The 24,873-nt window shown below is 36.1% G+C and overlaps 1 long non-coding RNA gene across 1 annotated transcript; it reads left to right on the top strand.

The window, feature by feature from the left end:
* Positions 1-576: 576 nt before the first annotated feature.
* On the top strand, positions 577-24,873 carry LOC131874616 (uncharacterized). The gene is made up of 3 exons (XR_009371985.1): positions 577-836; positions 1,007-1,158; positions 24,529-24,873. It is a non-coding gene; the product is annotated as an uncharacterized LOC131874616 (long non-coding RNA).

Genomic DNA, 24,873 nt, shown 5'->3' with positions numbered 1-24,873 from the left:
TTGTCTTTTATTTTTTTTGCAATGAGAAAAACAAGTTAAAAAACTTATTTTCCCTTCATAATTATTTTTTAACAGCAATCTAAACTTAAATATGTGACAAGTGGCATATATCATCCTTAAGTTGGTGGGGCAATTTCTAGCCCCACCCCAATTTCACCTACTGAAATATGCAGTTCTAAAAAGTAGGGACTGCTATTTTTAAGAAAAGATTCTAAATAAACCTGTAGCATAATTTTTTTTGTTTCATAAGACTTCATGCTCTATGAAAATAGAAACTTAAACCCCTCATGAAACGGCACCCTAAATCCCTCTAGGACAAAAAAATTAACAACAATAAATGGTGATAAGAAAAAGCAACAGCAATAAATCGTGATATTAAACAGCAACAGCAATAAATGGTGAGAAAAAAAACACAGAGAAAACGTGAAAAAAAAAGACTACTTTAATTCTCCACAAAGACAAGAGGTCTGGTATTTAATGCAGTGGAAGACACGCGCTTGATGGGTTGGCAAATAAACAATAATAGTCAGGCTCATTAATACATAAAATTGGGACAGCTGCAGCTTGCAGGTTTATTGAATTTTACCTTTACTTTTCTGTGTCTTGCATGCCTGCTAAACTAGGTTTATTGAATTTTACCCTACGCCTGTTTCCGTCGCTCTTTCAAGCGGCCTTCTTTCTGGACGAGATTAGTAATGAGAAGTTGTACAGGCAAACTCCCAAGTAGCAAGAGAATTTATATTTCATGTTTCAAGCTACTTGAATGCGAACCCTTCCATAATACGCGATGGCTAGTCACTCCACTGCTTTTTATAGTGGCTTTGGAGGATTTTTGGGTTCAAATTAAACCCTTTCATTATGTCGCTTTCCAGCTTATTTTCAGAAAAATTCCACTCTTGAAGATTTTATTTTTTAATTTCAATTTTCAATTTTTTCCCCTGAAAATTACAACTAAGTTTGTGTAAACTTTTGATTTCAGAATTGGGTTTTTTTTTCTTCTCTGCAGAATCCGACATGGAGAAGGCCACATTGTCTGCATTACATAGAAAGGGCAACAATGTCTGCATGTTTTTGGTGCCGTTGGCGTTACCTACGGTGGTGCTGCAAAGAGCAGAAACTTTGAAAAGGCGTTGTTGGTACTGCGCACCGGAGTGAGAGGTAAGGATTTTAATAAATCCTTGCTTAGGCTATGAAGCTTGCTGGTGTCTAAACAAATCCATCCACTTTAATTATTCATTCTTGGTCTCGTGGGCATTAAAGTTTTTTATTCTATTCTTTTATTTTCTTGTCTATGCCATGCACCTTTCACAATTCATATTCTCTCAATACTTTTTATCACATTAATTAGGAATTGCATTCGATTTAAGCACTTTATTTCAGGACAGTGAGGTACATTCATGCATTAATAAAACACATTTTTGTAATTAGTGGACATCAATATCTAAACTTTAGTCAAAATTTAAATATAAACGCTTTAATAAATTTAGGCACTTCTAGCCTTTCCATGTCTTGTCAGCATCTGCATTCATATGTCACTTCCCTTGTCCTCAATCCCATCCTTGTAGTCTGTAGGCCATATTGTTATGTAAACAGTTTCTTAATGGGCTTTGTTTCAGTTTCAATTGAATAGCTTCATATAAAATCTTCAAAGAGATTTGTCAATAAATAAAATTTTCTGGCGCTGGCGCAGAAAGTTATTACATTTGACAGGACATTCATTTAGAAATGGTAAATCATATTTTAAATTTATCTTTTCGTAGTTTAGACTGTAAAAGAACAACATATGTTTTCTTTTTCCTAAGATGCAGAATGTTTACTATCCATAATTGAGAATACTTATTTTAACTTCTTTTCTTTTAATTAAATGTAGCAGTTTTTAATCCCCAATTCTGAGTACTGCAAGAGGGAAAAATATTTAGTAAACAGTTTAAATAAGAAAATAACAGTATCTTCCCTAAAATCTAACTATTTAGCTGACGGTTCAAATAATAATAAAATAACAGTCTATTCCGCACCCCAAAACAAACTTACACATATATATAATGGCTTTCTTTGGAGTTAATTTCTGAACTTGAAAAGTGCAGAATCATATCACATATATATGTATATGCACACACACATACAAACATACATATGCTATATGTATATATACACACACATACAAACGTACATATGTATACACATGCATATGTATATATAAATATAAATATATGCATATATATATATATACACACACACACACAAACGTACATACATATACGCATATATATGTATGCATAGATATATGTATATGTATGCATAGATATATGTATATGTATACGCATATATATGTAGGACGCAGCTATTCTGGCTCCAAAACGGCACTATCGTACGAGTGACATGCATCCAGAGCCTATTAACATACATCCCTTCCATGCCCACACACCAGATTATTTCTTTCTCACCCATTGACATATATGTATGCGCATATATATGTATATGCACACACACATACAAACGTACATATGCTATATGTATATATGCACATATATATGTATATATTCACACACACACACAAGCGTACATATGTATACACATGCATATGTATATGTATGTGCATATATACATATATATGTATATATATACATATATATACACATACAAAGGTACATATGCATATATGTATGGGTATGTATATATATGTACACATACAAATGTACATATTCATATGTATGTGTATGTGTATGTGTATGTGTATGTGTATGTGTATGTATATGTATATTTATATACACATACAAACGTACATATGTATACAAATATAAATTCATGTGCAGATATATGTATATGTATACGCATATATATGTATGCATAGATATATGTATATGTATATGCATATACATGTAGGACGCATCTATTCTGGCTCCAAAACGGCACTGTTGTACGAATGACATGCATCCAGAGCCCATTGACATACATCCCTCCCATGCCCATATGCCAGATTATTTCTCTTGACCTTTCAGCTCTCTCTCACCCATGAAGTTGTACAAAAATTTGTGAAATTTTCAAGCTACCGGGTTATTGAGGCTTTTTATTTTGTTTACGCCTGGCATTTCAAATTTCTTGACACACATGGCCACAAACTGTAGTCGTGCCCGTGACTGTGAGAGCGGTTGACAAATGTTAGCCATGCGTGAATCACCTTTGCAGCCACAAACCCTTGTGTCCATTTTGACGCCTCCCGCACACCTCTGCGATACAATCCCTCCTCCCTACACACAAAATTGGAGGCATTTTAGCATGCTCAGGAAAATCCCAAAGAGTTTCAAATTTTTTTTTTTTCATACAATGCACATGTTAAACATATCTCGATTGGATAGCAAGCCCTTCTTGTGGCGACCGCAGCTCCCCCCACTCTGTGATTCACCCAAAACCTCCACCTCTAGATTATTTCTCTCGACCTTTCGGCTCTCTCTCGCCCACGAAGTTGTACGAAAATTTGTGAAATTTTCAGGCTACCGAGTAATTGAGGCTTTTTATTTCGTTTACGCCCGACATTTCAATTTTTTTTACACACATGGCCACAAATTGTAGTCGTGCCCGCGATCATGAGAGTGGCCGCCAAATCTTAGCCATGTGCAAATGCTTTCCGTCAACCGCAAAATGGCAACATGCCTCCATGTCATTAGAAGCTCGATGGTGGGTCCGAGAACGTGGGTCTCATGGCATCATGCGAGGGCATTTGATTTTGGAGCAGGCATCATGGTATATGTGTGTGTGTGTGTGTATGTATGTGTAGATATATTTAGATATATGTATGTATATGTAGATATATGTATGTACATACACATACATACATATATACATACACATATGCATACATACATATATACATATGCATACATACATGTATACATATACATACATACATATATCATGGCAGCATCTCCTAACATGTGACCCATGTACGTAGGGAGATTTATTTTAGTTTGTCTCCTTTGAAAAATTTGATAAAGTTTTTGTTGTGGTAGAAGTTCTGTTTGTCTCATATATATATATATATATATATATCATGGCAGCATCTCCTAACATGCGACCCACGTTTTGGGACCCATGTACATAGGGAGATTTATTTTAGTTTGTCTCCTTTGAAAAAGTTTTTGTTGTGGTAGAAGTTCTGTTCATCTCATTCTCTTCTCTAGCTCACTATCTAGATGATGAATCATAGAGTATGATTTAAAATGTTGATGAGAAAAATATACACACAGTCAAATCCAGAAGCTCAAATAACAACAATATGGACTGTGGAAACCTAATATCTACAAAGGGTTTCTTAAATTTTTCCTGCAAACTCTGCCCATTTTTCCTCATTGGCATCGTTGATAGCATGACACAATTTGTGCAGAATTTTGAGGCAAGTCTCTTGCCATGCTTTCTGTGAGTTTTATTTTTTGGAAGCTGTACACAGCTGTATCATTTTTTCGTTGTGTTTTATTCTCTTTCCAACATCTAGCTTGACACAAACACAAGTAGAAAAATATCATCAAATATTTTGAGTCAGGTCATACTACATAGCTTCTACTCTTGAGTTTATGTGGCTTCAAATCATTAAAATCTACACTATGTTTTCAGTTTTAGTGATGCATAATGCTGATAAAACATTATAACTCTTATTAACAAGTAGCTTAGGTAAAAATTGGCTATCTTGGCTACACTTTCCTTCTCTTCTGTTTGGGATCTGTTGAGGACCTCCATGATACAGAGAGAACCATCAGACTTCAAATTACATAGCTGTAATAAGTGATAGTTGAACAAGGCATCTAAGGAGAAGCCTACAAATTACTTAAGCTATTAGAAGCTGACTACGCAGGGTAGCTATGAGGAGGGTCCCCATGACCTCCAGCCTCTACTGCTGAGTGGGGTGAGAGGGAGAATGTAAGCCAGCTATTGAAATTGCTATTATTCATGGATTTTTTCACTTCCAAAACCTTGCAGTCAAGGTTCTCTCTCTCTCTCTCTCTCTCTCTCTCTCACACACACACACACACACCCACACACACACACACACACCCACACACCCACACAGCATATTACATATGTATTTATATGTACACACACACACATATATATGCATGCACATACGTGTGTGAGAATTATCTACATAGATACCCATATATGTATGTATGTATATATTTACACCATACATATATATATGCTTATGTATCATAGATACATATATATATTTATCTATGTATTAAGCTCATATGCTCTTCCATGTTCAAGTGTTGCAGCTATAGCAATTGCCGTAGGTGTTGAGAAGGTCATCAAAGTTTTAAACCATTTAATGTTCAAGTGCTGCAGCTGTGACAGATTGCCAATGGTATGAAGGAGGTTATTTAAGCTGTCACACCATTCTGAGTCCAAGTGCTACACTTGTGACAGATTGTCAATGGTATCAAGGAGTTTATTTAAGCCAAAGAAGCAAAAGTCGGCATTGAGTCGCGATTAATCGCGAATCGTCAGAAATGCCGATTTTTCGCCGATTAATTGCGGGTAGAACTCTGCAAATTCGTGTTTAAAAATTGCGAAATATCTGCTTGGCTAAAAAAATGACATAAACCCTAAAAATCACCTGTGAAAATAGATCGATTTTGGGTATAGTTTGCATGGAATCAGTTAGGGTTCGAAATTTTTGACCTTAATTTTTTGCTGGACGTTATGACATCTGCAAAACCTTAATGACTTTCTGTATTGCTGAAAATTGAAACCTTAAATATTTTTGTTTGCATTTTGAATAAGAGCCTCACCATGTCTCGCTGTTTCACCTGGGAATTATAAATAAAAAATCGGAAATAATGTTTCTGCAACTGATAAAGCTTGAGAAATACGAGAATAAGCTTTCCGTTGTTTCCTTATTTTTGGTAACTTTATATTATTGAGAACTTTAAATTAAAATCTGAACTCTAAATTAAAAACTATGACATCTAATTTGGGGGATTATAAACTTTATATAGGTATTTATAAAAAAAATTATAAGTGACAATCCTTACATTCATTTATATTATTATTTACTATATGTTTAATATATAATTAAACATAATTTAATAATTAACATTATAAAATAATTTGTAAATTAAAATTATTATACATTATATTAGTGTCATTCTATATAATTTAATAAAATTGTAAATTAGAAATATAAATAATTGAAAAAATATAAATTAAAAATCTGTATCTTTATAGAGTCATAGACCATTAATAAATGTAAATATAATAATATATTTTTTATTTTTTTTAAAGGTAAGTGCTATCAGCTGTGGGGATAGCGCCCTATATTAATAAAAGAAAATAGATACATAGTTCTGCTATCACATATCCAATACAAAAATCTCTTCAACTACGGAGAGATCATAGCTACAATTAGAACCCGATTACAAAAAACCCTGGCAAATACACCCCAAATTGCTTGAACACCAGTATCCTATTCCCTAATTCTGTCTAATAAAGCGAAGTATTTCCACCACTGCATCCCCTATGCTGAGGAGATTGTCAGTTGACCCCTCCGAAAGCCACCAATCATCCGAATCCAGGAGCCCCCTGAAATTGTTGAGGTTGCCTCTCAACACACCTGCCTTGAAAGTGCACCATGCATCTCTTGCGAACAATGCCTTTCTTCTTTTCTCTGCTCTGCGAGCCGCCTCTCCATCAACCTCCTCTTCCTCTTTGTTATCCGAGTCTGTCTCCTCTTCCATGTCCTCTTCCAGCTCCTCTCCCTCATATGCTTCCTCCTCTTTCTCTCCTTTTGCATCCATTTCCTCGTCTTCATCACCATCGGACTCCTCCTGCCCATTTCCCGATGATTCCTTCATATTAGATGCGGAAGAAATGTTATCGATAGGCATAAAATACAACTTCAGGATGCTCTCCCTGACCCCTTCTCGCAGTTCAAAAATTGCATCCGCCACGGCATGGATGTTCACCAGGTTAACAAATCCTTGCATCAAACCGACACCTTCCACCCGTGGCTCCAGGATATCCACTATGGGAGTGATTACCGCTCCATAAACAAGCCCATCACACCAATGACAATCTAAGCTCAAGGAACAATCCACCAAGGAGATAATTGCCCCACAGATTTCTTCCTCCACCAAAAACAGGTTGAGGCATTGTCGCTCCAGAGAGTTCCCACAATTAACACAACTCAGACCCACAAAAGGCGGCATTTTGGCTATCCAATCATAATACATCTGTCTCTATCTTGTTCCTCCTTAAATAGAATGCAGACTACTGGAAACATCCAAACTCCCATTCCAAAGAAATCTTATGGGATCCGCGCATAGCTCTCTTAATTGCCATCACATACTTCGATCTACCAGAGGTATGACTAACTCGTACCTGTTACCGCCACTTTCTGTAGACTGGTAATCACGAGGAGCCGAAACACAGTTCTAATTTCCCTTTTATCACTCAAATATGCCACCTATGGTCTGGTTCGCGAGAGGCGTTAACATCAATCAATGTCTAACCAACCCCCATACGGGTCAAATCCGGGATCTCATTTAGAATGGCTTCCAAAACTACTTTGTCTGCATCCTCTTTGTCGAATATGATTGTACTAAGATCCTTATCAATCCCAACATTGGCCAAAAGATCTGCCACCTTATTTCCTTCCCTAAAAGTATGTTTTAGTTCGAAAGAGTTAATAGATCCCAAAAGCTTATTAATATAAGGTATCCACTTACCTAGTTTCCAATTTTGAAAGCTAGATTTTGAAATACCATTAATGATAATCTATGAATCTCCTTCAATGATGACTTTGTCATACCCTTTCTGAACACATAAGTCCAATCCAGCCGCCAATACCCTCATCTCTGCTTCATTATTTGTGGCAAAGCCTGAACTCCCAAACAAGCCTCCCATTAATTGCCTCGAGGAATCTCTAATGACCGCACCAATACCTGGAATCCTAGGATTCCCTTTGCTCGCTCCATCAAAATTCAGCTTTACCCAATCACATTGTGGAGGAATCCATCTAACTAGCTTCGTATTGGTTTTGGGAACTGGAGGGCACCCCAAACCCTAGTCCTTGAGCGACCAATTGCGTTCCATATCCCTGTCCCAACTGCAATACCTGAATGATTTAACTTTGTGGGGCTTGCCATTAATCACTTCTTCAATTGCCACCTTGATTTTGAAAATCACCTCCTCCAACGAAAGACAAGATTCTCTGAATATCCTCCTGTTCCTCTCCTTCCAGATGTGCCAAACTAACAAAGCAGGGGTAATCAGCCACAATCCACTCCATGATTGTGTTGATTCCCAAGAAAGAAGATTGTGTAACCATGGCGGATTTTAGGCCTATCTCGTTGTGCAACACAATATACAAAATCATTTCGAAATCTATGGCCAATAGATTCAAGAAAATCATGCCTAATTTAATTTTTGAAAACCAAAATGGCTTCACACCTGTAGAGAGTTAGCGGACAACATCATTTTGGTAGCAGAGGTGCTCCATTTCATGCAGAAAGGCAAACAAAAAGGTATGACCATTAAACTTGATGTTGCAAAAGCTTACGACAGGGTGGTTTGGGATTTTCTTTTCTGTGTTCTTGATAAATTTGGCTTTCCTAAAGATTGGATTGATTGCATTAGATTTTGTATTTCTTCGGTGAGTTTTTCTATGATTGTAAATGGAGCGGTCTGTGGATTCTTTGAGGCCACAAATGGGCTGCGCCAAGGGGATCCTCTTTCCCCTTCTCTGTCTGTCCTAATGGCAGAGGTGTTGGGCAATTTCATCAAAAGGAGAAATAGTGAAGGTAATTGGAAAGGCATCAGGGTGCATGAAAATTTTGAGGCCATCACGCATTCACAGATGACACAATTTTGTTTGGTGAAGCTTCCATGAAAGAAGCGAAGGAAATCAAGAATGTCTTGGACATTTACACTCAAGCTTTGGGACTGGCGATGAACAGGGACAAATCGTAGGTCTTCTTCTTCAACACCAGCAAACCTCTTCAAACCAAAATTGCAAACTTCTTGGAGTTTAAAATTGGGGTGTTCCCCATCAAATACTTAGGGGTTCGGATCAGCTCTAGTTGCAAGCAGAGTCATATCTGGGAAGATGTGATTCATTCGTGCCAATCGAAGTCTGGTAAGTGGAAGAACAGATGGCTCTCGCAAGAGGGACGTTTGACTATGATCAGAGCTGTCCTCTCGGCTATTCCGATTTACAGTATGTCTTGTTTCAAGATGTCGCATGTGGTTAGGAGGAAGTTGGATTGTTTGCTCAAGAAATTTGTGTGGGAAGGTGCCAAAGATCAGAGGAAGATTCCCCTAATCAACTGGGATACCATGTGCCTTCTCAAGGAAGAAGGTGGAGTAGGGTTGAGGAAGATGGAACTTCAAAACCTTGCGTTGGGGGCGAAATTGACTTGGAAAATGTATGAACATCCGAACAAGTTATGGTGTAGACTCCTGAGGAGGAAATATTTGGATTTGGAGAATCCGAATAGGATCCTTACCATAGCCGATGCTACTAGAGGTTCTTCGACTTGGAATTTCTTGTGGGACTGCAGGAACATCATTACTGATCATATTTCTTGGCGCATTGGCAATGGCCAGACGGCTATGTTCTGGCGCGACTCATGGGAAGGTGAGCAGGTGCTTGGTGACTTATTTGCAGAACAAGAATGGGTCAAAGAGGTTGAAAGCAAGGTCGGCCTTTTTGTTAAAGATTATGTTGATGACAGCTTGAGTAATGGAGGGGTGTTGGGGTGGAAAACTATTGATATTGGAGAGAGAATGTTGTGTTTGAAGTTGGTAGATCTTCTAAAAAACAGATGCGTCTTGTAGACGGAACAGGAGGACACCATATTTTGCTGTGCCTCCAAATCGGGTAAGTATAGTGTGAAATTGGGGTACGAGTTTCAACGTCACAGATTGAGAGGAAGCAAGTGGCCTTATTATCTTTGTTGGAACAACATTGGTCTTCCTAAAGCTGGAGCCTTTATGTGGATTTCACTACATGGCAAAATTCTGACTGGTGATAGATTGAAGCATATTGGGATTTCAGGACCGAGTTGGTGTGTTATGTGCAAAGCAAGTGAAGAGACAACTAATCATTTACTCTTTCATTGTCCCTTCGCGGATGCATGCTGGGATTGGCTCGTGGATAAATTGCAGTTATTTTCGATTAAAAATGACCTCCTTAAAGATTTCCTTCTTGCGTGGCCTAAAACAGGTCATTCAAAGTGGAGTGGATTGTGGCTGATTACCCCTGCTTTGTTAGTTTGGCACATCTGGAAGGAGAGGAACAGGGGGATATTCAGAGAATCTTGTCTTTCGTTGGAGGAGGTGATTTTCAAAATCAAGGTGGCAATTGAAGAAGTAATTAATGGCAAGCCCCCCAAAGTCAAATCATTCAGGTATTGTAGTTGGGACAGGGATATGGAATGCAATTGGTCGCTCAAGGACTGGGGTTTGGGGTGCCCTTCAGTTCCCAAAACCAATAGGAAGCTAGTTAGATGGATTCCTCCACAACGTGATTGGGTGAAGCTGAATTTTGATGGAGTGAGGAGAGGGAATCCTAGGATTTCAGGTATTGGTGCGGTCATTAGAGATTCCTCGAGACAATTGATGGGAGGCTTGTTTGGGAGTTCGGGCTTTGCCACAAATAATGAAGCAGAGATGAGGGTATTGGCGGTTGGATTGGACTTATGTGTTCAGAAAGGGTATGACAAAGTCATCATTGAAGGAGACTCATAGATTATCATTAACAGTATTTCAAAATCTAGCTTTCAAAATTGGAAACTAGGTAAGTGGATACCTTATATTAATAAGCTTCTGGGATCTATTAACTCTTTTGAACTCAAACATACTTTTAGGGAAGGAAATAAGGTGGCAGATCTTTTGGCCAATGTTGGGATTGATAAGGATCTTAGTACAATCATATTCGACAAAGAGGATGCAGACAAAGTAGTTTTGGAAGCCATTCTAAATGAGATCCCAGATTTGACTCATACGGGGGTTGGTTAGACATTGATTGATGTTAACACCTCTCGCGAATTGGACCATAGGTGGCATATTTGAGTGATAAAAGGGAAATTAGAACTGTGTTTCAGCTCCTCGTGATTCCCAGTCTACAGAAAGTGGCGGTGACAGGTACGAGTTAGTCATACCTCTGGCAGATCGAAGTATGTGATGGCAGTTAAGAGAGCTATGCGCGGATCCCATAAGATTTCTTTGGAATGGGAGTTTGGATGTTTTCAGTAGTCTGCATTCTATTTAAGGGGGAACAAGATAGAGATGGATGTATTATGATTGGATAGCCAAAATGCCGCCTTTTGTGGGTTTGAGCTGTGTTAACTGTGGGAACTCTCTGGAGCGACAATGCCTCAACCTATTCGTGGTGGAGGAAGAAATCTGTGGGGCAATTATCTCCTTGGTGGATTGTTCCTTGAGCTTAGATCGTCATTGGTGTGATGGGCTTGTTTATGGAACGGTAATCACTCCCATAGTGGATATCCTAGAGTCGCGGGTGGAAGGTGTCGGTTTGATGCAAGGATTTGTTAACCCGGTGAACATCCATGCTGTGGCGGATGCAATTTTTGAACTGTGAGAAGGGGTCAGGGAGAGCATCTTGAAGTTGTATTTTGAGCTTGCCGATAACATTTCTTCCGCATTTGATACGGAGGAATCGTCGGGAAATGGGCAGGAGGAGTTCGATGGTGATGAAGACGAAGAAATGTATGCAGAAGGAGAGAAAGAGGAGGAAGCATATGAGGGAGAGGAGCTGGAAGAGGACATGGAAGAGGAGACAAACTCGGACAACGGAGAGGAAGAGGAGGTTGATGGAGAGGCGGCTCGCAGAGCAGAGAAGAGAAGAAAGGCCTTGTTCGCGAAAGAGGCTTGGTGCTCTTTCAAGGCAGGTGTGTTGAGCGGCAACCTCAACAATTTTAGGGGGCTCCTGGATTCGGATGATTGGTGGCTTTTGGAGGGGTCAACCGACAATCTCCTCAGCATAGGGGATGCAGTGGTGGAAATACTTTGCTTTATTAGACAAAATTAGGGAATATGATACTGGTGTTCGGGCAGTTTGGGGTGTATTTGCCAGGGTTTTTTGTAGTCGGGTTCTAATTGTAGCTATACTCTCTCCTTAGTTGAAGAGATTTTTGTATTGGATATGTGATAGCATAACTATATATCTATTTTCTTTTATTAATATAGGGCGCTATCCCCATAGCTAATAGCACTTGCCTTTTAAAAAATTGAAAAATTATAAATTAAAACTTTGCATCTTTATAGACCATTAATAAATGTAAATATAATAATATTTATTTTAAAAGACCATTAATAAATGTAAATATAATAATATTTATTTTTAATTTATAATGTATATTATTTAAGTTTTAATATATAATTAATATATATAAAATAATTTGTAAATTAAATTTATTATATATTATATTAGTGTCATTTATTAAACTATATAGAATAATTATATAATTTAATAAAATTGTAAATTAGAAATATAAATAATTTAAAAATTCGTATCTTTATAGACCATTAATAAATGTAAATATAATAATATTTATTTTAAATTTATAATGTATATTATATCATTTTTAATATATATTTAATTTATACTATATTTAATTTTTAAAAATATATTTATTTTTTAATATGTTTTTTGTACAGATGTACCGAACGTACTGAGTTCCTCCAAAATAATTTTACATACCGATGTATTGTACCCACTTACCCCGATTCTGATCCCAATTCAGCAACCTACCTACATCTTTGTGCTATGGAAATGCCCATAAATTTAAAAAGAAAGTATTCTGTCTCTTTTTCTATAATTTTTTACTTTTTTTTAAATCCGATTTTTTGCCGATTAATTCCCGATTTTTTCAAAAAATCTTATACTTTTGTTTTGCCGATTAATTCCCCAAATGATTAATGCTTCTTTGATTTAAGCTGTCAAACCATTCTACATCTAAGTGCCACAGCTGTGACAGGTTCTCAATGGTATCAAGCAGGTTATTTAAGCCACCGGGGCCTTCCAAGTCCAAGTGCTGCAGCTGTGACAAGTTGCCAATGGTGTAAGGGAGGATATTTAAGCTATCACGTACCTCCAAATCCAAGTGTTGCAGCTGTGACAGTTAAGCCACATGTATGTGCGAGTGTGTATGAATTCATATGTGTATACATATGTATCTGTATATATGTATGTAGATACTCACGTATCATATATTTAATATACATATGCATTTTGATATGTATGCATGGCTTAAAGCCTTAAACAACCTTCTTGGTACCATTGTCAATCTGTCATAGCTGTAGCACTTGAATATGAAAGTGTAAAAAATCATAAATAAACAAACTGATACCATTGGCCTATACTTGGGCCAAATCCTATACATATGGATACAACACCACACCATTTGGTGTTGTAACTGGTTCAGGGTTGTGTGTGTGTGAGAGAGAGTGAAAGAGAGATGGAGATGGAGATGGAGATAGATCATGTGTACACATATGTATATGTATATATGTATGTAGATAATCATAGTTCATACATATATGTATGTGTACATATATATAATACACATACATTTCTTATATGTATGCATGGTTTAAACAACCTCCCTGGTAGCATTAGCAATCTGTCACAGTTGTAGCACTTGAATATGAAAGTGTCTAAAATCATAAATAAACAAACTGATACCACTGGCTTATACTTGGGCCAAATCCTATACATTTAGATACAACACCACTCCATTTGGTTTTGCAATTGGTTTAGGGTTTATGTACCAAAATATCGGTGTGTGTGTGTGTGTGTGAGAGAGAGAGAGAGAGAGAGAGAGAGAGAGAGAGATGGAGAGAGATGTATACACATATGTATATGTATATATATATATGTTGATACTCATGTATCATACATATACGTATACATGTACATACACTTGCACCAATAGGAGTTGCAATGGTTACGCCGATAGAATTACAGGTGAGATGCATAGATTATTAAATTGGCCATATTTTTTTCCATTGTTATTGGAATAACCATAAAAAAATGTATGCACACTCCCATTAAGACACAAGAAATTACAAGATAGTGAATTTGATTCAATTCTCTATTACACTCAAAATTGTTACTGAGTAAATGGAAAAAAGAATAAATTCAACTTGGAACACCATGATTTGACGATAGTTTCTTGGCTGAAATATCTATACATCTATCCACAGAGTATCTACCATGGCATAGTTTCTCATGACTGAGGCATTTCAACCAAGATATATCCAAACATTATTGCTCAAATTATCTGACATTTCTTTAGAAAAGGCAAAAATATGCATCTACGTGGGTTATATAATTATACTAGATTTGTGCTTCAAAGTTTCAAACAAACAAATAAATTATCAATTATAATTTGTCATGCCTAACAACAGGCCACAGTAGGGTTCCAAACAAAAGGAGCTCACTTTAACATGTATTATTTAAATCCTCAAACATTTAACAACGAAATTCTTCAGGAGGTTACTGCCTTGCATACTGAACAACATAAGGGAAAATTATCACAAGCAAGTATTTTTTGCAAATCATAGCCCATAGTTACTGTAAGCTTAACATAAAAGGTTGTAAAATCTTTAGAGAGCTCATTGAACGACTATACTGCTTATCAATCTCTTACATGAGGAAAAAACCTCATGGCTGAATCTTTAAAAAAAATTCCAATCGTTACTGAAGATATAATTTAATATAGAAAAGTTTGAATAATCTCGAGCCTTAAAATACCCCCAGGCTTGTGCCCCAATGGTATATTGTTGCAATGGTGACCACTACGACACATATTTAGTGCTGCTTTATACACGAAGCAAGGGAGTGCAAGGATGACCCATGCCTACCCAGGGGATTAGTGGCTTGCCCTGTACGTTGTTTTAGAACCAAAAATGGGACTAATAAGCCCCTCTCTAGGTCACTGGATCACCGAGTAATCACAATAAATAATAAGAAAAAGGACTTTTGGTACTTAAAATGAACAATGGAAGAGTGTTATTCTGAGATTGATAATATGGTGCCTTTGTCAACATTAGACATTCTTAAAGATTGTACCAGTGAAATTTAGCATTATGCAAAACAAACAAATAAACATTTCGAATGGAGATCAAAGAGATATTAAAATTAGAATCTCGTAAACTTACTTTATAATAGCTAAACAAGGAGAATTCAATTCAATCTTTATAAGTGATAGAAACACACTTCCAAGGCCAACTTCTCATACCACACCATACATAAATGCCTTAAAATATGCGCGATAATAAATTTCTTAATATAAAAACAATTATAGTAAAAGGAACAGAAAGAAGGAAAAAAGGGGGAAAAAATAGAAGCAACCCAGAATTAATGGGTCAAAATGAACAGCTTTTGCAAACAAGCTTTTGCAAACAAACAATTGTTTCTCAACAAGAAACTTGTCCAGCAGACTCTGTTTTGAGGATAACAATGCAAATGCCATGATGGTGACTAAGCTCAACCAAGAAAGTTTGGGTACAAGCCAAGGTGAATTTTGGCAGATCAGAAAAAAGAAAGGTCGTTATTTATTCATGGCTAAGTCAGGCACAATCGAGCCTATGAAACCTGTCTTGTGAAAGCTCTAAAGGGATTTTTTCCGATTTAACTTAATTCCTTACTTGAAATTTGCACCCCTGGATTTCGACATGGTGATTCAAGCTTAGCATAAACTAGACCTTGCCAATCCACACCAGAAGCACAAACCTTGGAGTTGCTTTAAAGCAAAAGGGTATTCGAAGGTTGATAGTGCATCCTCCAGTGCATCAGACAACATGGCAGATGAAGGAACTCACCAATTTACATACCAAAAATAAATAGCAAGAAATACAGAATGCCAAATTTAAAGTATAGTTGGGGATAAAACTAAAGGTGAAGTCAAAACCACATGGTAAGATGAAAGAAATATAAACCCTCAACAGATCCATTTCCCTAAACCAAAATGGATTGTCATAAAGTAACAGAATGATCAACCCTAGGTTTTAATTAACATCAGTTTCAAAAACACTGTCAAGGGTTTGAACTCCATGAGGCCAATTAAATTTTATAGAGGCAATAAAGAATACAAGCTCAGAAGTCGTGATTTTAAACCCAGCAGACTGATCCCCAGTGTAATTCAACACAAAATGCCATATAATAATAAATTGCACTCGGAAAACTGTCACAGCTTTGGCACTCGGACTTGGAATGGTGTGATGACTTCAATAACCCCCCTAATACCAATCTCAGTCAGTCAAAGCTGCAGCACTTGAAAAGGTGTAGAAACTTAAATAACCTTCCCGAAACCATTGGCAGGTATCACTTCTGCAACAATTGAACATGGAAGAGTTTATAAGCTTGATTAACCTTTCTTGTAGCATTGGCAATCTGTCACAACTGCAGCACTTGAATATGCAAGTGTAGAAAATCATAAATAACCGGTGTGTTGCCATGTCTGGTTAGGGGTTCATGATAGATATTCAAAACTTGCAAGAAAAAAAGAAAGATAAATTTAAATGTACACACAGATACAGACATTCATATATATCATACACGCATGTATACATATTGGATAGTTTGTAGTTGTGATTGACCCATATACATGTATATGTACATATATAAATACATATATATGAGTTTGTATATTAATATATACGTGTATGGATACAACTCAAATATATATATGTATGTATATATACATGCATATTGATATGCAATGTCAGTATATGTATGTTTACAACACAAATCTAAGTTACTGGTTTTGGTAGAGGTACCAGTGTTAGGTAGGGCGGTGGAGTTTTTTTTTCTTTGGTGCTGGTACATGTTTGGATATGTATATATGTATTAAAAAAATTAAAATAATATAATATAAAACAGTGATACACATAAGTGCCAATACAAAATATTTTTAAATATCTCATAATTTGTAAAAATGAAGATACTCGATAAATTCATAATTCAGTGATTTGTCAATTTCAATACACGATGAATATTACAGTCAATATTTAATAATCTTCATAGTGCTCTTCATCAAAAGCATCGAAGACAACACTTAGTACAATTTCACTTGAACTGCAAGTTACAATGCCACTTCCACTAGCCAAGCACTTTACAAGCTGCCTCATCTAAAGCCATTTTTCGGCAAGTTGTGCAACAATAACCTCCAAATCAACACACTTACGAGTTAGATCCCAATTCCTTGTCACCACCTCATTGTAATCAAGTTTCTTATGTGACAAGAGATCCTAATAACTAGAGGGTGTCTAGAGTGGAGACCTTAATGGGGTTGAGGGATAGTTACAATGCCACTTCCACTAGCCATGCACTGTACAAGCTGCCTCTTCTAAAGCCATTTTTCAGCAAGTTTTGCAACAATAACCTCTAAATCAACACACTTACGAGTTAGGTCCCAATTCCTTGTCACCACCTCATTGTAATCAAGTTTCTTACGCGACGAGATCCTAACAACTAGAGGGTGTCTAGAGTGGAGACCTTAATGGGGTTGAGGGATAGCACCGTTCGAGGGGTCTAGGGGCAATACTCTACCACATGCCACTTTCACAATTTTATTGCTCAAGGATGAAACTATGTATGCAGACACTTATCTTTGTATATAAAAAGCATTTGTTTCTTGACTTTTTGGGGCACCCCTTGCATTCCTTTGGGTTCACCTAGGTTCTGCCTCCTAGGTTTGGCCCCCCTTGGGCGAACCTAGAGGGCAACGAATTCAAGACTTGGACTTGAACCATACCCATATGGGTGTGGGTGTGGGGAGAGTTTTAGAGGAACTTGGTAACATTGGCACACATTGGCACACATTAATGTATGAGTATATACATATATTCATACCTATGTATGATATATTATGTATATCATACAAGGAGCACTCTCCCAAACTCCCATAAGGAGCATTGCCCCTTGATCCCAAACCTCCACCCACCATCCTTATTGTTAATGCAATCATTGCCATGTTTTTTATGTTTATTAGTTTAAACTTCACTTAGCAAGTTAGTATGCCAAAGTTTCATTTGCAATTCTTCAACTTATTCTTGATTCTCTCCCGAAGTTCCAAAACTTTGCTCACAATTGTTAATGTTCATGTTTTCAATGAAAATGATTGCAATGAAGACTTTACAGAGTGTGGAAAAGTTTCATTTACAGTTCTTATTCCTTACACATCTTTTTATAATTAATTTTTCAAGTATTATTCCTTACACATCTTCTCTTATAAATAATATTTCAAGTACTATATGTATATGTGCCAACCCCCTTGCCGCCGTCCCCAAACTTAGGCCCTTGGTCCCCTCATCCTCGAAACTCATCACCCAATTCAAGTACTATATGTATATGTGCTAACCCCCTTGCCGCCGTCCCCAAACTTAGGCCCTTGGTCCCCTCATCCTCAAAACTCATCATCCCTCTTGAAACTCCATGGAACACTAATATATATGTATACACATACATACATGTATGTATATCTAATACATGTGTATATATAAAATGAGATCCTAGGCCAATAGAATTTCCTTAGCATATCATTCTACTATAGTCCTAATAGGAGAGTTGAACACTTGGATGATGTTCTTTGTTGTACGTCTATTTTAGATTTAGGTTTAATGATAGCAAAATGAATGTTTCCAGCAATAACCGTAAATTACAAAAAGCTAGACAAACACAATAAGCCAGATCTGGAGAGAGATAGAGAGAGGAACCTGGATTTGGAAATTGGATTTGAAAATTGGAGATGAAAGTGCCGGACACGGGTGCTGAGTGCCCTAGTCTGAAGGTGCTTGAACTAATAGAAAGGAGCATGAATGCAGTCAAGAGGTCTAGTAGGTTTGTTTCACAAAAATTCAGCCAAAAACAGTCAGACACGGTCCAAGTGTTTTTGTCCGTTTGAAATCTATTGCAACTTGTAACAGTTTTCTCCATGCTCGTGTAACACTTTTGTTATCGGATCTAAACTTGCACACATGGGACAATAGAATTTCCTTAGCATATCGTTCTACTATAGTCCTAATAGGAGAGTTGAACACTTGGATTATGTTCCTTTGTTGTATGTCTATTTTAGATTTAGGTTTAATGATAGCAAAATGAATGTTTCCAGCAAGTAAATTACAAAAAGCTAGACAAACACAATAAGCCAGATCTGGAGAGAGATAGAGAGAGGAACCTGGATTTGGAAATTGGATTTGAAAATTGGAGATGAAAGTGCCGGACACGGGTGCTGAGTGCCCTAGTCTGAAGGTGCTTGAACTAATAGAAAGGAGCATGAATGCAGTCAAGAGGTCTTGTAGGTTTGTTTCGTAAAAAATCAGCCAAAAACAGTCAGACACGGTCCAAGTGTTTTTGTCCGTTTGAAATCTATTGCAACTTGTAACAGTTTTCTCCGTGCGCGTGTAACACTTTTGTTATCGGATCTAAACTTGCACACACGGGAAACAAGGAAGAAGGGTTTTGTTGTATAAGGGCTTGCCTAAGTCAAATCCTGTGTTGGTGTTCCCACCTCCACAACTACTATGGTGAAGAAAATGAGTGCATGCCCTAGGGAGGACTGAGGCAAAATCAATGGAAATGATTATACCTTTTAGGTGTAGAACCCTCTCATGAAGGTGGTGATGCAATGCTCTTTATGGAAAAGTTCTGCAAGTGTTAATGCAATAACATGATAACCGCGAATGACAAGAATGTTGAATGTTGTAGTCTGCTGCTTCTTGAATGTTCTTGATTGAATTGGTATAAAAATGTAGATTGATTGCTTATAGCCTTCTGAATGATAGAAGATGCCCTTTAAATAGGGATCACAAGGCTAATTTTTAATAATTAGTTGACATAAAACAATAAGTGTTAAGTTCGAGACCATATTTCAAATTGTAAAGGCAAACACTTGCAATGGCAACAATTTCAGGAGAATTTGGTGGGACTATGGAGTTGGGCGTCGTAGTCCCCCCAAAATGAGCTCTCCAAAAGGAAAACATGATTGTCGAGGTTTCTGATATCAGATTTGGTCCTAATTTTGGCATTTGACGATGATTAAATTGTAGAATTAACGATGAAGATTTGAAGTATAATAGGACACTAAGGTAGGTGCCACATAGAGTGTGAAATTGTTAAGGCATGCAATTTTGAATTTACAATACTATGTACATACGAATGTATGCATGTATGCAGGCTTGGAATTTGATGGTCACTCCTACCCGTCATAGGAAATTTTTATGATGGTTTGGTCATTTCAATGCCTTTCATTTGACGTTTTAAGAAAAATATTAGTTGCCAAAAAAATATATAAAAAAGATTTGAAGTATAATAGGATTATAGGACACTAAAGTAGGTGCCAAATAGAGTGTGAAATTGTTAAGGTATACAATTTTGAATTTACAATACTATGTATGTACGAATGTATGCATGTATGCAGGCTTGGAATTTGATGGTCACTCCTACCCGTCATATGAAATTTTTAATGGTTTGGTCATTTCAATGACTTTCATTTGACGTTTTAAGAAAAATATTAGTTGCCAAAAAAAGATATAAAAAGAATGTTAAATTAGAAAACAATAACAAATTAGTGATATATTTAAAAATGTTAAATTTACTATAATCTTGTTTACAATTTTATTCTATTTTGAAAATATTCTAAACTAATATATATTATAGTAAACATTATAGAATCATATATATTACATATTAATCTTAAATGATAATTAGTTAATAATTAATAATAATAAATGTCAAAATTTTAAATTAGAATATTGTATTTACCTATAACAAATTTTTACAGTTTATTAATAATTGAAAATTTCATATTTATGAAAATATTGCATGTATGGTATTAATATTATAAATTAGAATACTATATTATATTTACTTACAATAAATTTTTACAGTTTATTAATAATTTAAAGTGTCATAATTATGAAAATATGACATGTCAATCCATACAGTCGAATAAATTTTTAGTTGTCATATATACTTCAAAAGTGGAAAAACAGTTATATAGACCATCAAATTCCAGGCCAGTCATATAGACCATCAAATTCCAGGCCTATATATATATATATATACACACATACATATGTATATATACACATACATAAATACATGTGTTTGTTTATACATATATATACACACACGATGGTCAGCCTTAAATCACACACACTAAGCAACATATTAAGCCTAGAGAATGTCAGTCAATTCCAAGTGTTTAACATGCATGCCTATATAAGATGAATGAATCATATAGCATACATATATACACACAAACACAAACATACATAAACAAACACATGTATTTATGTATGTGTATATATATGTATGTACATTGTACGTATATAGCATATATATATATACACACAAACACACACATACATAAACAAACACATGTATGTATGTGTATATATATGTATGTACGTATATAGCATACATATATACACACATACATAAACAAACACATGTATGTATGCATGTGTGTATATATATGTATGTACGTATATACGTATGTGTATGCATATTTTTATTTTTTCAAGTTTTGAATGTTTTCTATAAACCACTTGCAACACTACATATCTAAATGTATCCAATATTGCCAAAATATAGGCTAATTGTACTAGAGGCTATTTAAGATTTTTAGCACTCATTTTCAAGTGCTGCAGTTGTACAGGTTGCCAAACATACTGGAAGATTATATAAGCTCGTACGCTCTTCCATGTTCAAGTGTTGTAGCTGTGACAATCGCTGATGTTATTGGGAAGGTTATCTAAGTTTTAAACCATCTAATGATCAAGTGATGCAGCTTTGATAGATTGCCAATAGTATCAAGGAGGTTATTTAAGCTGTCACACCATTCGAAGTCCATGTGCCAGAGCCGTGAGAGGTTACCAATGGTATGAAGCAGATTTTTAAAGCCATCATGATCTTCCAAGTCCAAGTGCTGCAGCTGTGACAGGTTGCCAATGGTGTCAAGGAGGTTAATGTGCTGCAGCTGTGAGAGTGGAGCCATATATATGTGTATGTATAATCATACTTATATACATATGTATATAGATACATACGTATCATACATATATGTACACATATATAATATACGTATGTGTTTTTATATGTATGCATGTTTTAAACCACCTACTTATAGCATTGGCAATCTGTCACAGCTGTAGCACTTGAATATGGAAGTGTCTAAAATCACAAATGAACTCACTGATACCATTGTCCTATTCTTGGGCCAAATCCTATACATTTGGATACAGCACCATTGGTAATCTGTCACAGCTGTAGCACTTGAATATGGAACTGTCTAAAATCACAAATGAACTCACTGATACCATTGCCCTATTCTTGGGCCAAATCCTATACATTTGGACACAGCACCATTGGCAATCTGTCACAGTTGTAGCACTTGAATATAGAACTGTCTACAATCACAAATAAACTCACTGATACCATTGGCCTATTCTTGGGCCAAATCCTATACATTTGGATGCAGCACCACACCATTTGGTGTTGTTTTTGGTTTAAGGATTATGTACAAATGTGCGTGAGTGAGTGAGTGAGAGAGTAATGTCCCTTTTTGGGATATTCTTGATTTTTCCCTTAAAACAATAATATTTACTCCAAATTGATAATAGTTTATCAAAGATTAAAGATTTATGATAATAATATAATATTCAGATCAATAAATCATAGCACGATACCCAAAATTGATCAAATTGTTAATTCTCCGGAATTACTTGCAAACCGCTGAATTAGAGGTGTTCGTCCCTAACACAAAAGTGACAATACCAAGGGTTTTGGTCCTTAGCTTGCCAAAGAGCATGAAAGAGTTTTAGACATATTTATACTAGTTCGTAATATACTTATTTTACTTTTGGAAAAGTCACCATCCTTGAATTTGGTAATTCTTGTGTGTTATTTTTTACTTTTGAAAGTAGTAAAATATATACTTCTTAATAGTTTTAATTTTGTAGTTTTATTTTTAAAAAAACATGTGGGCTTTGTTTGGGTTTTTTTTGGTTTTTATGCACACAATCATGACATGGGACTCTTTGGTAATTCTTGTGTGTTATTTTTTACTTTTGAAAGTAGTAAAATATATACTTCTTAATAGTTTTAATTTTGTAGTTTTACTTTAAAAAAATGCTTTGTTTGGGTTTTTATGTACACAATCATGACATGGGACTCCATGCCTCCGTGCCATTATGCCTCCGTGCCATTATAGAATAATATGTCTTGGCATAATAAAATCAGACAATAAGAATACAATTAACCAGTGTTTCATGGAGACGCGTCCCCCTTCAAAAATACCCACGTGAACGTTTCTGAGACTTGGGGACATGGGAAATATCCTCCCACAGCACCACCACTTCCACCACTTTTGACAGGGATACTGTTTGGTTACTTGCTATATGTCACATGTCTTTACATATTGATTGTAACCTTTAAATTTGTGAAAATTAGTTGACCTTTCGTGAGGCACTCACATATATGTTATATTACAAATTTCGTCTTGAAGATTTCAATTCACCTCCATTTTTTATATCGGCACCACCCCACTGTCACCCCCACCCCCACAGTCCCCAAATTTAGATCCTTGGTCCCGTCCCTGAAACCCGTTCCTGCGTCCCCACATCCCCTAATCAGGAAACTCTGCAATTAACCTAGATTATGCATTAAATCAGAGCTGTTTTAAAAAAACATGTGGGCTTTGTTTGGGTTTTTATGTACACAATCATGACATGGGACTCCATGCCTCCGTGCCATTATAGAATAATATGTCTTGGCATAATAAAATCAGACAATAAGAATACAATTAACCTAGATTATGCATTAAATCAGAGCTGACATTAACACCATGTCATGAACCAAACTCTACACAAGAGTGTGCCTCTTGTTGATATGTAATTGTATTAAGAGATTCAATCATAATGGACCCAAAGCTAAATGGAACTGGCATGGGTATGCAAATTTTACTGGTGCAGTCATATAGATCTGTATAACGCATATGTATATACATTTGTGTGATCATATAATACGTGTGCATACGTGTGCGTTTATGTGCACATGTGTGCGTGTATGCGTATGTGCATATAGATCTGTATAACACATATGTATATACATTTGCGTGAGCATATGATATGTGTGCGTTTATGTGTGTATGTGTATGTGTATGTGTGTGTGTGCGCACGCGTGTGCGTGTGTATGTGCGTGTGCGTGTGTATGTACATGCGTATGTATTATGTATGTACATGTGTTCATCATATATATATATATATATACAAATAAGCATCATATATATATATGTACACACATCTATTTGTAATTTATTTTATTTTATAATATAGACATGATGTATATATGTGTACACATCTATCTGTAATTCAAATGAAGCTATTTAAAGATTTGAGTGAGTGCTTCATTTGAATTGTGCATTGAATTGTTTTCTAGAAGGAAGCTTTTGTTTGGACACTGCACAAGTGACCCTAACACCCATCTGATTTTATAATATTTTGCAGGTTACTTGGTCTTGAACAAAATTGACCTTGGTAGCCTACCTTATGAAGAAAATTGGTCCAACTGCTGTATTGAATTGTTCACATTGTGGATTGAGTCGTACACCATCCTTGAATTTTGCGGGTTCCTTTGCTATCTGAATAAAATTGTTCGAGGTACCTTTATCTATTCGAGAAAATTGGTGCAGCTATTGCATTGAATTGTATACATCTTGATTTGTTTTCGAATTAATTGTTGTATCACAAAGTATGCATGTTAAGTTTTAACTGGACAGGTTTTACAGTCTATAAGTTAAACTTAAAAGAACCTTGAAGTTTTATAATTACCTCACGGGGCTTTTTGTTTTT

This window comes from Cryptomeria japonica, chromosome 3 (assembly GCF_030272615.1).
Source record: "Cryptomeria japonica chromosome 3, Sugi_1.0, whole genome shotgun sequence".
Classification (NCBI taxonomy): Eukaryota; Viridiplantae; Streptophyta; class Pinopsida; order Cupressales; family Cupressaceae; genus Cryptomeria; species Cryptomeria japonica.
Note: the sequence above shows the minus strand (reverse complement) of the source record. Positions and strands in the feature narration are given on the sequence as shown.